Source organism: Coregonus clupeaformis, chromosome 2 (genome assembly GCF_020615455.1).
Source record: "Coregonus clupeaformis isolate EN_2021a chromosome 2, ASM2061545v1, whole genome shotgun sequence".
In the NCBI taxonomy this organism is placed as follows: Eukaryota; Metazoa; Chordata; class Actinopteri; order Salmoniformes; family Salmonidae; genus Coregonus; species Coregonus clupeaformis.
The window spans coordinates 22,619,009-22,634,706 of NC_059193.1; the positions used below are offsets into that span (position 1 = coordinate 22,619,009).

The window sequence follows — 15,698 nt, forward strand, 5'->3', positions numbered from 1 at the left end:
CCCTTCCACATTGCTGCTTTAGGGGACAGTGCTGTAATCTCTCAGGCCAGTAGAATGCCATTCCTTCAGCAGAGGAGAGGAGAGCAGAAAGGCTGTCACAGGAATATATGGCTCAGGGGATCTTTCCTTCTCCTGCCCAGACTAATGGGAATTGATTTGTTTGCGCTCTCTGGGATGAGAAAAATTACAGTTTATCCTCAGTTAGGCAGGCCTGAATAATTGACGGGAAATCACTGGAAGCTAAATGGTAAAAGAGAGAGAGAGAGAGACAGAGAGATGTTAAGGAAGTCTCTAGGTTTTGCTCGCTTGAGGTAGAGTATCTCATGATAAGCTGTAGACCACACAATTTACCAAGAGACTTTTCATCTATATTTTTCGTAGCTTTCTATTTACCACCACAAACCGATGCTGGCACTAAGACTGCACTCAATGAGCTGTATAAGACCATAAGCAAAAAGGAAAACGCTCATCCAGAGGTGGCACTCCTAGTGGCTGGAGACTTTAATGCAGGGAAAGTTAAATCCGTTCTACCTAATTTCTACCAGCATGTTAAATGTGCAACCAGAGGAAAACAAACTCTAGACCACCTTTACTCCACACACAGAGACACGTACAAAACACTCCCTCGCCCTCCATTTGGCAAATCTGACCATAATTCTATCCTCCTGATTCCTGCTTATAAGCAAAAACTAAAGCAGGAAGCACCAGTGACTCGGTTAATAAGGAAGTGGTCAGATGATGCAGATGCTAAGCTACAGGACTGTTTTGCTAGCACAGACTGGAATATGTTCTGGGATTCTTCCGATGGCATTGAGGAGTACACCACATCAGTCACTGGCTTCATCAATAAGTGCATCAATGACGTCGTCCCCACAGTGACCGTACGTACATACCCCAACCAGAAGCCATGGATTACAGGCAACATCCGCACTGAGCTAAAGGGTAGAGCAGCCGCTTTCAAGGAGCGGGACTCTAACCAGGACGCTTATAAGAAATCCCGCTATGCCCTCCGACGAACCATCAAACAGGCAAAGAGTCAATACAGGACTAAGATTGAATCGTACTACACCGGCTCTGACGCTCGTCGGATGTGGCAGGGCTTGCAAACTATTACAGACTACAAAGGGAAGCACAGCCGCGAGCTGCCCAGTGACACGAGCCTACCAGACGAGCTAAATCACTTCTATGCTCGCTTCGAGGCAAGCAACACTGAACCATGCATGAGAGCATCAGCTGTTCCGGATGACTATGTGATCACGCTCACCGTAGCCGATGTGAATAAGACTTTTAAGCAGGTCAACATTCACAAGGCTGCAGGGCCAGCCGGAGTACTCCGAGCATGCGCTGACCAACTTGCAAGTGTCTTCACTGACATTTTCAACATGTCCCTGACTGAGTCTGTAATACCAACATGTTTCAAGCAGACCACCATAGTCCCTGTGCCCAAGAACACTAAGATAACCTGCCTAAATGACTACCGATCCGTAGCACTCACATCTGTAGCCATGAACTGCTTTGAAAGGCTGGTCATGGCTCACATCAACACCATTGTCCCAGAAACCCTAGACCCACTCCAATTTGCATACCGCCCCAACAGATCCACAGATGATGCAATATCTATTGCACTCCACACTACCCTTTTCCACCTGCGTGAGATTGCTATTCATTGGCTACAGCTCAGCGTTCAACACCATAGTGCCCTCAAAGCTCATCACTAAGCTAAGGACCCTGGGACTAAACACCTCCCTCTGCAACTGGATCCTGGACTTCCTGACGGGCCGCCCCCAGGTGGTAAGGGTAGGTAAAAAACATAACTGCCACGATGATCATCAACACGGAGGCCCCTCAGGTGTGCATGCTCAGTCCCCTCCTGTACTCCCTGTTCCCCCACAACGGCATGGCCGACGATACAACAGTGGTAGGCCTGATCAACGACAATGATGAGACAGCCTATAGGGAGGAGATCAGAGACCTGGCTGTGTGGTGCCAGGATAACAACCTCTCCCTCAACGTGATCAAGACAAATGAGATGATTGTAGTCCACAGGAAAAAAAAGAGGGTTGAGCACGCCCCCATTCTCATCGACGGGGCTGTAGTGGAACAGGTTGAGAGCTTCAAGTTCCTTGGCGTTCTCATCACCAACAAACTATCATGGTCTAAACACACCAAGACAGTTGTGAAGAGGGCACGACAAAGCCTATTCCCCCTCAGGAGACTGAAAAGATTGGCATGGGTCCTCAGATCCTCAAAAAGTTATAAAGCTGCACCACCGAGAGCATCCTGACTGGTTGCATCACTGCCTGGTATGGCAACTGCTCGGCCTCCGACCACAAGGCACTACAGAGGGTAGTGCATACGGCCCAGTACATCACTGGGGCCAAGCTTCCTGCCATCCAGGACCTCTATACCAGGTGGTGTCAGAGGAAGGCCCTAAAAATTCCAGCCACCCTAGTCATAGACTGTTCTCTCTGCTACCGCATGGCAAGCGGTACCAGACCGCCAAGTCTAGGTCCAAAAGGCTTCTTAACAGCTTCTACCCCCAAGCGATAAGACTCCTGAACAGCTAATCATGGCTACCCAGACTATTTGCATTGTCCCCCCACCTTACCCCCTCTTTTACGCTGCTGCTACTCTCTGTTTATTATCTATGCATAGTCACTTTAACTCTACCCACATGTACACATTACCTAAAGTACCTTGACTAACCTGTGACACCGCACATTGACTCTGTACCGGTACCCCCTGTATATAGCCTTCATATTGTTATTTTATTTTACTGCTGCTCTTTAATTATTATTTTTTATTTTTTTTTACTTATCTATTTTTTACTTAACACTTATTTTTCTTAAAACTGCATTGTTGGTTAAGGGTTTGTAAGTAAGCATTTCACTGTAAGGTCTACACCTGTTGTATTCGGCGCATGTGGCAAATACAATTTGATTTGATTTGATTTGATGTGTAACTTTGTTTGATCAACAGCACTCTCTGGTAGCCACAGAGGAAGTGAATCTGAAGCGTCCAGAGAACAGACCCTATGGCTTCAGAGCCAGACTGACAGGTAGTGGGGAAAGATGAACTTCCTATCCCATGATGCAGTGTACTGTATTGTACTGTACTGTACTGCTCCTAATTTGTTTGAAATATGCTGTCTGTGAAAAAGGCCTCCTGATCCTTTGGAAGTCAACACACAATTTGCATGGTTCAGCTATAATGTCGGCAACTAATTCTGATAAGAGGTGCATTGACATCACAGTCTTTATTGAGTTATAGTGTGTGTTGGAGGCAGACATGATGCCAAAATATGAAATATTATAGCCAAGTCCAGGTTTGACCATTTGACCGCTGTCATTTTGTTCTGACCAACTCAGTGGCCTTGTGGTTAGAGTGTCCGCCCTGAGGTTAGGAGTTTGATCACCTGCTGAATCATACCAAAGAGTGTAAAAATGGGACCCAATGCATCTCTGCTTGGCACTCAGCATTAGGGAGCTAGATTGAGGGTAAGGCCATGTGATAGACTAGAATCCTGTCCAGGGTGTCCATCAAGCTCCCTCATGCTACAAAAACAGGAGATCTGCTCTTCGGGATAGCTACTTACTTACTAATTGTGTTCTGTTCTGAATCCTGTTAAACAGTCCAATAGCACCAACGACAGTCTTAGCACTCACTCCCATCCATCAACAACAAACTCCAGGTGCCAAGCAGGGCACAAACATGTTCCTGTATTATCTGTCTATTGCTTGTTTTACTGTCAGCTGTGGGTGGTGAGGTGATTTGCATTGATATCAGTGTTTATATCAGCCCCAGTGTACATTACCTTTCTGTAGATTACGCAAAGTAGAGACGCTCAATCATTCCTCGTCCAGGGAACTCAGTGCATAACCAGAGAGACCCAGCACAAGAGGTAAAATAATTTTATGTTGTTGTTTTTTAGTAACGTTTCTAGGTTTTTGACATTATTGAGAATTCCCTGAATTAAATATTGTTTGTGGGTTTCATTTACATTTGAACCCATTTCTATTTTGATAAACTTTTTGAATGAATAGAAATTGAATGAGATCTCGTCTTTGTCAGATGGTACCTATGAAGGCGATGACGGGGACAGGCCTGTATTCACTTGCTTGCCTTCTCGTGATCAGTAAGGAACAATCCCATTTCCATGTTAAAAAATCCAGTTGTTTGATATTACCTCATGAATATTATGGACTTATGATAATTATTGTTGAAACCTTCACTTTTTCCTTCTCTGTCTCCCCGACCCAATCCTCTATATACCTCTCTCTCTTTCCCTTTTCCCCTGCTGTCATTCTTCCATCCCTCTTTCCTTCCTCACCCTCCACACTCCCTCTCCCTTTCCCTCTCTCCTCCTCACTCTTCTCTCTATCTCGCTCTGAAGGTAGTGTCTGTTCTATCTGTGTTCCTTTGAAGTCTCTAAGGTCTAACTTAACCCACTCACCTGGAATGTCTGGGAATCTCGTAGCAGAGATGGGTAACCCTTCCACTTTATTATTCCTTCCTAGGGTTGCAAAGGGAGGGCATATTACTGGTAACTTTATAAGTGTACCGTTAAACTACCAGAATTTTTGTAACTTTAAAAACATTTTTTTTGGGGGTGGGGGGGAATTTATCACAAAACATCTAGTGACCTTTTTGGGTACTTCAGATTATCACAGGTATCTGTAATTATCTCAGGCCCTCTGTGTGGCTTTATCACATGGAAAGTATATTAAATAATCAAATAAGATGATTTTAAAATAAGAAATAGAATGACAAAGCTGTAAAACATTATCCTAAATATAAACCATCAACTTAGTGAATACCATTGGTGTTTGATGTAAGGGTTTGAGCATGAAAAAAATAAAATAAATTTCACTATGTCAATATGTCTTTGTAGTATATATATTGTGTTTTGGTGCCAAATTCGTGGCAGTTGAGAAAAAAGTCAATAGTTTGCAGAGTTAATTGAAAATAATACCATTGTTGATTAGATGCTTTTTTTCATTAATTAGGCTATTTTGCCTTGTACCATATGGTCTATCCACTAGAAACTCATGGACAATATGGACACAGATATATATATTTTCTGTCCTATATATATTTAACTTTGTTATATTACTGGTAGCTTGTAACCCTACTCCTCCCCTGACCTTTAGACTTTTACATCAGACCATTACAGTATTCTACCTTGTTGTATTTCTGTATTAACTAGATCTTTCTTGAAACTCAGACAGACCATGGATGCTTTGAATATATATTTTTTCTTCCTCTCCCTCCAGCTATCTATCCCTCAGCCGTCTGTGACTCCCTGTGCTCAAACACTACCCAATGCTTCAATGGCACTGGTCAGTATTCATTTCATATCAGTCAGTACAGTGGGGAAAAAAAATATTTAGTCAGCCACCAATTGTGCAAGTTCTCCCACTTAAAAAGTAATCTCACGATACATGGCCCCATTCATTCTTTCCTTTACACGGATCAGTCGTCCTGGTCCCTTTGCAGAAAAACAGCCCCAGAGCAAGATGTTTCCACTCCCATGCTTCACAGTAGGTATGGTGTTATTTGGATGCAACTCAGCATTATTAGATTATGAGTGAAAACCTCCTTCCATCAGCAAGGGCATTGAAGATGAAACGTGGCTGGGTCTTTCAGCATGACAATGATCCCAAACACACCGCCCGGGCAACGAAGGAGTGGCTTCGTAAGAAGCATTTCAAGGTCCTGGAGTGGCCTAGCCAGTCTCCGGATCTCAACCCCATAGAAAATCTTTGGAGGGAGTTGAAAGGCTGTGTTGCCCAGCGACAGCCCCAAAACATCACTGCTCTAGAGGAGATCTGCATGTAGGAATGGGCCAAAATACCAGCAACAGTGTGTGAAAACCTTGTGAAGACTTACAGAAAACGTTTGACCTGTGTCATTGCCAACAAAGGGTATACAACAAAGTATTGAGAAACTTTTGTTATTGACCAAATACTTATTTTCCACCATAATTTGCAAATAAATTCATTAAAAATCCTACAATGTGATTTTCTGGATTTTTTTTGGCTGTCATAGTTGACGTGTACCTATGATGAAAATTACAGGCCTCTCTCATCTTTTTAAGTGGGAGAACTTGCACAATTGGTGGCTGACTAAATACTTTTTTCCCCCACCGTATACTCACTACTGCCAATAGATAGTTGAGTCATCCATTTTGATATGGCGGTTGTTGAAATGTTAGTGGAATATGAGTGATTGTGTGCCATGGCATCAGCTACATACACGCGCATATATATATATATATATATATATATATATACCAGTCAAAAGTTTGGACACACCTACTCATTCCAGGGTTTTTCTTTATTTTTACTATTTTTTACATTGTAGAATAATAGTGAAGACATCAAAACTATGAAATAACACATATCGAATCATGTAGTAACCAAAAAAGTGTTAAACAAATCAAAATATATTTTATATTTGAGATTCTTCAAATAGCCACCCTTTTCCTTGATGACAGCTTTGCACAAAAACCCAGTCTGACTGCACGGAGATGCTTGGGAAAAATGGTTACAACGGAGGACCAGAGTGTTTGTGTCTCAGGAGAAGAGGGTGGATCTGATCTCCATCACCTAGGACTTGACATAGATTAATCAAATCTCACATTGTTGTCAATTTTTGCTCAATCTTGCATGCTTTCTCAAACAGCTGTAACTGTATATGCATTCGTAAATCAGGTCCTTTCTTGAGTTGGGCTCTGGGATGTAACAACCGTTGAGCATCTGATCTTATGGATGATTGAGAAGGAAAGGGGTTGAGTGTGTTAGAGTATGTGCATGTGTGTTTATCCCACATCTGTTGCAAGGGGGTAAGGATGTTAGGGAGAATATAGGATGTACCACAATAACTGTTTGCTATAATAATAATTGCTTGTCAAAAATGTAATGTAATACAATGGCAATCCGGGTTATAGGTAGCAATCCTACGCATAAACTGCCGACATTATTATGTATATTAATTGATAATGATGGAAAATAAGATATGCAAAATATTTGAATAGAAATATATTTTTAAATAGCTATATATACAGTTGAAGTCGGAGGTTTACATTCACCTTAGTCAAATACATTTAAACTCAGTTTTTCACAATTCCTGACATTTAATCCTAGTAAAAATTCCCTGTTTTAGGTCAGTTAGGGTCACCACTTTATTTTAAGAATGTGAAATGTCAAAATAATAGTAGAGAGAATTATTTATTTCAGCTTTTATTTCTTTCATCACATTCCCAGTGGGTCAGATGTTTACATACACTCAATTAGTATTTGGTAGCATTGCCTTTAAATTGTTTAACTTGGGTCAAACATTTCGGATAGCCTTCCACAAGCTTCCCACAATAAGTTGGGTGAATTTTGGCCCATTCCTCATGACAGAGCTGGCGTAACTGAGTCAGGTTTGTAGGCCTCCTTGCTCGCACACGCTTTTTCAGTTCTGCCCACAAATTTTCTATAGGATTGAGGGCTTTGTGATGGCCACTCCAATACCTTGACTTTGTTGTCCTTAAGCCATTTTGCCACAAATTTGGAAGTATGCTTGGGGTCATTGTCTATTTGGAAGACCCATTTGCGACCAAGCTTTAACTGCCTGACTGATGTCTTGAGATGTTGCTTCAATATATCCACATAATTTTCCTTCCTCATGATGCCCTCTATTTTGTGAAGTGCACCAGTCCCTCCTGCAGCAAAGCACCCCCACAGCATGATGCTGCCACCCATGTGCGTCACGGTTGGGATGGTGTTCTTTGGCTTGCAAGCTACCCCCTTTTTCCTCCAAACATAACAATGGCCTTTAGGGCCAAACAGTTCTATATTTGTTTCATCACACCAGAGGACATTTCTCCAAAAAGTACGATCTTTGTCCCCATGTGCAGTTGCAAACCATAGTCTGGCTTTTTTATGGCGGTTTTGGAGCAGTGGCTTCTTCCTTGCTGAGCGGCCTTTCAGGTTATGTCGATATAGGACTCGTTTTACTGTGGATATATATACTTTTGTACCCATTTCCTCCAGCATCTTCACAAGGTCCTTTGCTGTAGTTCTAGGATTGATTGGCACTTTTCGCACCAAAGTACGTTCATCTCTAGGAGACAGAACGCGTCTCCTTCCTGAGCGGTATGACGGCTGCGTGGTCCCATGGTGTTTATACTTGCATACTATTGTTTGTACAGATGAACGTGGTACCTTCACGCGTTTGGAAATTGCTCCCAAGGATGAACCAGACTTGTGGAGGTCTACAATTTCTTTTCTGAGGTCTTGGCTGATTTCTTTTGATTTTCCCATGATGTCAAGCAAAGAGGCACTGAGTTTGAAGGTAGGCCTTGAAATACATCCACAGGTACACCTCCAATTGACTAAAATGATGTCAATTAGCCTATCAGGAGCTTCTAAACCCATGACATCATTTTCTGGAATTTTCCAAGCTGTTTAAAGGCACAGTCCAGAAATCTGGTTCATCCTTGGGAGCAATTTCCAAACGCCTTGCTATTAGCCACCGTTAGCGGTTTTTCACCATTGTCCATGGCCTGCACTACCTACCAGCCAGCTCTAGCCTGGACTGTTATCGGCCAGTCTGCACTGTCTGCACAGCGCGTTATCATCCCAGAACATATTGTTTTTTCTGCCGGAATCACTGAATCACTGGACCTTAACACTGGATCATTGCTACTAGCTAGCTGCAACCAAATGGACGTTGTTGTTGGCTAATCAGCCTTGAGCTAGCCTTGAGCCAGGCCCATCTCCCGGCTATCTACCTCTCTGTCAACCGGATGGGACCTCCTAGTGTTGACACGGAGCCCCACCGATCCAACACGACTGGTCTGCCGATGAAATCATCTGATGTAGTTACAACAGGCTTCCCGTTACGACGTCGACCACGAAGATCCGTCTGCTAGCCCCGGTCCGCTAGCACACGCTAGCCGTGGCCTCTTGCTCGCCAGTGCTATAGCAGCCCCCGAACTACCTCCGAACTCTCCTATTGCTGTTCACCGGACCTTATGATAACTCAGCTATACAGCTGATGCCTGCTGGACTGTTCCTTTTTACGGTACCGCATCCTGTTTATATTTAGCCTCAGCCCAAACTTTGTCGCCATTACCAGCTGTTGTCTTAGCTCTCTCGAATAACACCTGTGATTGCTTTATGCCTCTCTCCCATGTCAATATGCCTTGCTTATTGCTGTTTCGGTTATTTCTTATTGTACTATTTCACTGTAGATCCCCCAGCCCAGCTCAACCTGCCTTAGATAGCTCCTGGTTCTCCTCAGACTTGACTGCCCTTGACCTTCACCTGCATTGAGGTTAGGAAACACTGTCACCACCGATAAATCTACAATAATCGAGAATTTCAACAAGCATTTTGCTACGGCTGGCCATGCTTTCCACCTGGCTACCACTACCCCGGCCACCAGCTCTGCACCCCCCGCTTCTCCTTCACACAAATTCAGACAGCTGATGTTCTGAAAGAGCTGAAAAATGTGGACCCCTACAAATCAGCTGGGCTAGACAATCTGGACCCTTTCTTTCTAAAATTAGCCACCGAAATTGTTGCAACCCCTATTACTAGCCTATTCAACCTCTCTTTCGTAACGTCTGAGCTCCCCAGAGATTGTAAAGCTGCCGCGGTCATCCCCCTCTTCAAAGGGTGTGACACTCTAGATCCAAACTGTTACAGACCTATATCCATCCTGCCCTGCCTTTCGAAAGTATTTGAAAGCCAAGTTAACAAACAGATCACCGATCATTTCGAATCCCACCGTACCTTCTCAGCTATGCAATCCGGTTTCCAAGCTGGTCATGGGTGCACCTCAGCCACGCTCAAGGTCCTAAACGATATTATAACCGCGATCGATAAAAGACAGTACTGCGCAGCCGTCTTCATCGACCTGGCCAAGGCTTTTGACTCTGTCAACCACCGCATTCTTATTGGCAGACTAAATAGCCTTGGTTTCTCTAATGACTGTCTCGCCTGGTTCACCAACTACTTCTCAGATAGAGTTCAATGTGCCAAATGGGGGTGCCACAGGGTTCAATTCTCGGGCCGACTCTATTCTCTGTGTATATCAATGATGTCGCTCTTGCTGCTGGTGATGCTCGGATCCACCTCTATGCGAACGACACCATTTTGTATACATCTGGCCCTTCATTGGACACTGTGTTAACAAACCTCTAAACGAGCTTCAACGCCATACAACACTCCTTCCGTAGCCTCCAACTGCTCTTAAACACTAGTAAAACTAAATGCATGCTCTTCAACCGAACGCTGCTTGCACCCGCCCACCCGACTAGAATCACTACTCTCGGCGGGTCTGACCTAGAGTATGTGGACAACTACAAATACCTAGGTGTCTGGTTAGACTGTAAACTCTCCTTCTAGACTCACATTAAGCATCTCCAATCACAATTAGATCTAGAATCGGCTTCCTATTTCGCAACAAAGCCTCCTTCACTCATGCTGCCAAACATGCCCTCGTAAAACTGACTATCCTACCGATCCTTGACATCGGCGATGTAATTTACAAAATAGCCTCCAACACTCTACTCAGCAAATTGGATGTAGTCTATCACAGTGCCATCCGTTTTGTCACCAAAGCCCATATACTACCCACCATTGTGACCTGTACCCTCTTGTTGGCTGGCCCTCACTACATATTCGTCGCCAAACCCACTGGCTCCAGGTCATCTATAAATCACTGCTAGGCAAATCCCCGTCTTATCTTAGCTCAATGGTCACCATAGCAACACCCACCCGTAGTCTGCACTCCAGCAGGTATATCTCACTGGTCATCCCCAAAGCTAACACCTCCTTTGGCCACCATTCCTTCCAGTTCTCTGCTGCCAATGACTGGAATGAACTGCAAAGATCTCTGAAGCTGGAGACTCTTATCTCCCTCACTAACTTTAAGCGTCAGTTGTCAGAGCAGCTTACCGATCACTGCACCTGTACACAGCCATTCTGAAATTAGCCCACCCAACTACCTCATTCCCATATTGTTATTTATTTTGCTAATTTGCACCCCAGTATCTCTATTTGCACATGATCTTTTGCACATCTATCATTCCAATGTTAATACGAAATTGTAACTATTTTGCACTATGGCCTATTTATTGCCTTACCTCCATAACTTACTACATTCGCACACACTGTATATATATTTTCTGTTGTATTTTTGACTTTATGTTTCGTTTACCCCATATGTAACTCTGTGTTGTTGTTTTTATCACACTGCTTTGCTTTATCTTGGCCAGGTCGCAGTTGTAAATGAGAACTTGTTCTCAACTGGCTTACCTGGTTAAATAAAGGTGGAAAAAAATGGTATGTGGTGAAATAAGTTTAGCCACGTATAATTGTAATGGCTTAGCAGATAATAACAAAAGAAGAACAATATTTACATGGCTGAAAGAGAAGGAATATAATATATATTGTTTACAGGAAACTCATTCAACAATTCTAGATGAAGTTGCATGGAAAAAGGAATGGGGGGGCGAAATATACTTCTCCCATGAGCAAAGAAACTCAAAAGGGGTGATGATATTAATTAACAGTAATTTCGATCCGAATGTGCAAATTGTCCAAACAGATACGCAAGGTAGATGGATTATTTTAAATATCCCTCCACAGCCTTGAATCCCTCCACAGATTGCATAGAGGATCTAGATACATTTTCTAACCTCTCTGGATTACAAAAAAAGTATGATAAATGTACTATATTACGTATTGGATCATAAAAATAAAAAAAAGTACATTCCCATGTAGTTTACCAATACAATGGTCTGATGGTGATGTGGATATACTCGGAATACATATCCCAAATGAAATAAATGATCTCACTCGAATACATTTGAATAGAAAGTTAGCAAAAATAGAAAAGATCTTGCTACCATGGAAAGGTAAATACCTGTTAATATGTGGAAAAATCACCCTAATTAACTCTTTAGTATTATCCCAGTTTATCTATTTGCTTATGGTCTTGCCTACGCCTAGCGAACAGTTTTTAAAATTAAATGAGAAAAAATATTCAATATTATTTGGAACGGCAAGCCAGACAAAATTAAACGGGCCTATTTATATAATGAATATGAATTTGGAGGACAGATATGATTAAATATTAAAGCATTAGACCTATCACTAAAAGCTTCAGTCATACAAAAGTTATACTTAAATCAATCCGAACTGGTTCTCTAGCAAATTAGTAAGATTGTCTCACCCAATGTTCAAGAATGGCCCTTTTCCCTTTATTCAGATTACAACCTCTCACTTTCAGGTATTTGAAAAGGAAAAAATCTCCCAAATATCACTATTTCTAAAACAAGTCATTGAAAGTTGGTTGCAATTTCAATTTAATCCTCCAGAAACGACAGAACAAATAATGCAACAAATATTGTGGTGAAACTGAAATATACAAATTGATAAAAAAAACATTATTTTTTGACAAAATGTTTAAAAAAGGTATAATCTTCGTAAATGATATCATAGGTAGGACTGGTGGAGTTCTGTCGTACATGCAGCTAACAAAAATGTCTGCTCTACCCAAAATTACAACCAAATAATTGCAGCATTACCGCAATAATGGAAGAGGAAAGTGGAAGGGGGAAAAAGTAAGGAACTTGTCTGTTGGCCCTGCATTAAAGAACATAATTGGTTAAAGAAAATTGTGATAAATAAAAAAGTATACCAGTTTCATTTAAGGACCAAAGGATTGACAGCCGTCCCACATAGATTGCAAATGTCAGGGCCGTGTAGAAATGGTGTGGTGTGGAATCAAGTGCAGAAGCAGAAAGAGAGTCCAAAATACTTTACTGGAAAATGCGAGGCAATAATCCAAAATAGCCAGAGGCAAAACGCACACAGGCGTAAAACACAAGCGCGCATAAACAGGTGCGCAAAACTCCTCTCAACCGAGAAGTAAGCAATACAGAGGTGGCGTACCAAACACCGGTACGAAACGACACCTAACACGAAACAATTACACACAACACAACACTCACAACAGGGAAACTAAATAGGGTGCTTAATTAGACCTAACACAAGACAGGTGTGACTAACAGACAAAACTAGTCAAACAGAAAACATAGAGCGGTGGCAGCTAGTACTCCGGAGACGACGAACGGCGAAACCTGCCCGAACACGGAGGAGGAGCTGCCTCGGCCGAAACCGTGACAGTACCCCCCCCCTTGACGCGCGGATCCAGCCGTGCGCCGACTCCGGCCTCGGGGACGCCCAGGAGGGCGCGGCGCCGGGCGCGTAGGATGACCACGATGGAATTCGGTCATCAGGGACGGATCCAGAATATCCCTCCTCGGCACCCAGCACCGCTCCTCCGGACCGTACCCCTCCCACTCCACGAGATATTGGAGACCCCCATCCGGCGTCTGGAATCCAGGATGGTCCGAACAGTGTGCGCCGGAGCCCCCTCGATCTCCAACGGGGCGGAGGGAGTCTCCTCAATCTCGAAGTCCTGGAGTGGGCCAGCTACCACCGGCCTGAGGAGAGACACATGGAATGAGGGGTTAATATTCTTGTAATCAATAGGTAGTTCTAACCTGTAACACACCTCATTCAATCTCCTCAGGACTTTAAAAGGCCCCACAAACCGCCGACCCAGCTTCCGGCAGGGCAGGCGGAGGGGTAGGTTCCTGGTTGAGAGCCAGACTCGATCTCCAGGTGCGTACACTGGCCCCTCGCTGCGGCGTAGGTCGGCGCTCGTCTTTTGTCGACGTATGGCACGCTGCAGATGGACATGAGCAGCGTTCCCACGTCTCCTCCGAGCGCCTTACCCACTCATCCACAGCAGGGGCCTCGATCTGGCTCTCATGCCACGGTGCCAGAACCGGCTGATACCCTAAGACACACTGAAAAGGGGTTAGTCTAGTGGAGGAGTGGCGGAGAGAGTTCTGTGCCATCTCGGCCCAGGGCACATATCTCGCCCACTCCTCCGGCCGGTCCTGACAATATGACCTCAGAAACCTACCCACATCCTGGTTGACTCTTTCGACCTGCCCATTGCTCTCCGGGTGGTAACCCGAGGTAAGGCTCACCGAGACCCCCCAAACGTTCCATAAATGCTCTCCAGACTCTGGAGGTAAACTGGGGGCCTCGATCAGACACTATATCCTCGGGTACCCGTAATGCCGGAAGACGTGAGTAAATAGAGCCTCAGCGGTCTGTAGGGCAGTAGGAAGACCCGGCATGGGAAGGAGACGACAGGCCTTAGAGAACCGATCCACAACGACCAGGATGGTGGTATTCCCCTGGGAGGAGGGAAGATCGGTAACAAAATCCACCGATAGATGAGACCAGGGTCGCTGTGGAACGGGCAGGGGCTGTAATTTACCCCTGGGCAAATGTCTGGGTGCCTTACACTGGGCACATATTGAGCAGGAGGAGACATAAACCCTCACATCCCTGGCTAATGTTGGCCACCAGTACTTCATACTAAGGCAGTGCACCGTCCGGCCAATACCCGGATGTCCAGAGGAGGGCGATGTGAGCCCAATAAATCAACCGATCCCGGACCTCGAGCGGAGCGTACGTCCGACCCACCGGACACTGTGGAGGACTAGGGTCGGTACGCAACGCCCGCTCGATCTCCGCATCGACCTCCCACACCACCGGTGCCACCAGACACGACTCCGGTAGTATGGGAATGGGCTCCACGCACCTCTCCTCCGCGTCATACCGGCGGGACAGAGCATCTGCCTTCCCGTTCTGGGACCCAGGGATGTAAGTGATCTTAAACACAAACCGGGCAGAAACATAGTCCATCGAGCCTGGCGAGGATTTAGTCTCCTAGCTGCCCGAATATATTCCAGGTTACGGTGATCGGTCAGAATAAGGAAAGGGTGCTGAGCCCCCTCAAGCCAATGCCTCCACACCTTTAGGGCCTGGACTACGGCTAACAGCTCCCTGTCCCCTACGTCATAATTCCGCTCCGCCGGACTGAGCTTCTTAGAATAAAAAGCACAGGGGCGGAGCTTAGGTGGTGTACCCGAGCGTTGAGATAGAACGCCCCAATACCAGCCTCGGACGCGTCTACCTCAACTTGAAACGGTAAAGTGGGATCCGGGTGCGCCAACACCGGAGCCGAGGTAAACAGGTCCTTCAGCTTACCAAAAGCCCTGTCCGCCTCAGCCGACCACTGCAAGCGCACCGGACCCCCTTCAGAAGAGACGTGATGGGAGCTGCCACCTGACCAAAACCCCGGATAAACCTCCGGTAGTAATTCGCAAACCCCAAAAACCGCTGCACCTCTTTAACAGTCGTTGGGGTTTGCCAATTACGCACGGCGGACACTCGGTCCACCTCTATTCTCACCCCTGACGCAGACAACTGGTAACCCAAAAAGGAAACTGACTCCTGAAAGAACAGACATTTCTCAGCCTTGACATACAGGTCATGCTCCAACAGTCTCCTCAATACTCTGCGCACCAGGGCTACATGCTCGGCCCGGGTAGGGCTGTACACCAGAATATCATCAATGTACACCACCACCCCCTGCGCCTGCATGTCCCGGAAAATTTCATCTACAAACGATTGGAAGACTGATGGAGCATTCATTAACCCATATGGCATGACCAGATACTCGTAATGGCCGGATGTAGTACTAAATGCTGTCTTCCACTCATCGCCCTCCCTAATGCGCACCAAATTATATGCGCTCCTGAGGTCCAATTT

General features: G+C 44.9%; 1 long non-coding RNA gene across 1 annotated transcript; it reads left to right on the forward strand.

Moving 5' to 3' along the window:
- The first annotated feature begins 4,069 nt into the window (after positions 1-4,069).
- Positions 4,070-5,339, forward strand: LOC121580369. The gene is made up of 3 exons (XR_006003031.1): positions 4,070-4,135; positions 4,394-4,486; positions 5,274-5,339. It is a non-coding gene; the product is annotated as an uncharacterized LOC121580369 (long non-coding RNA).
- The last annotated feature ends 10,359 nt before the right edge of the window (positions 5,340-15,698 follow it).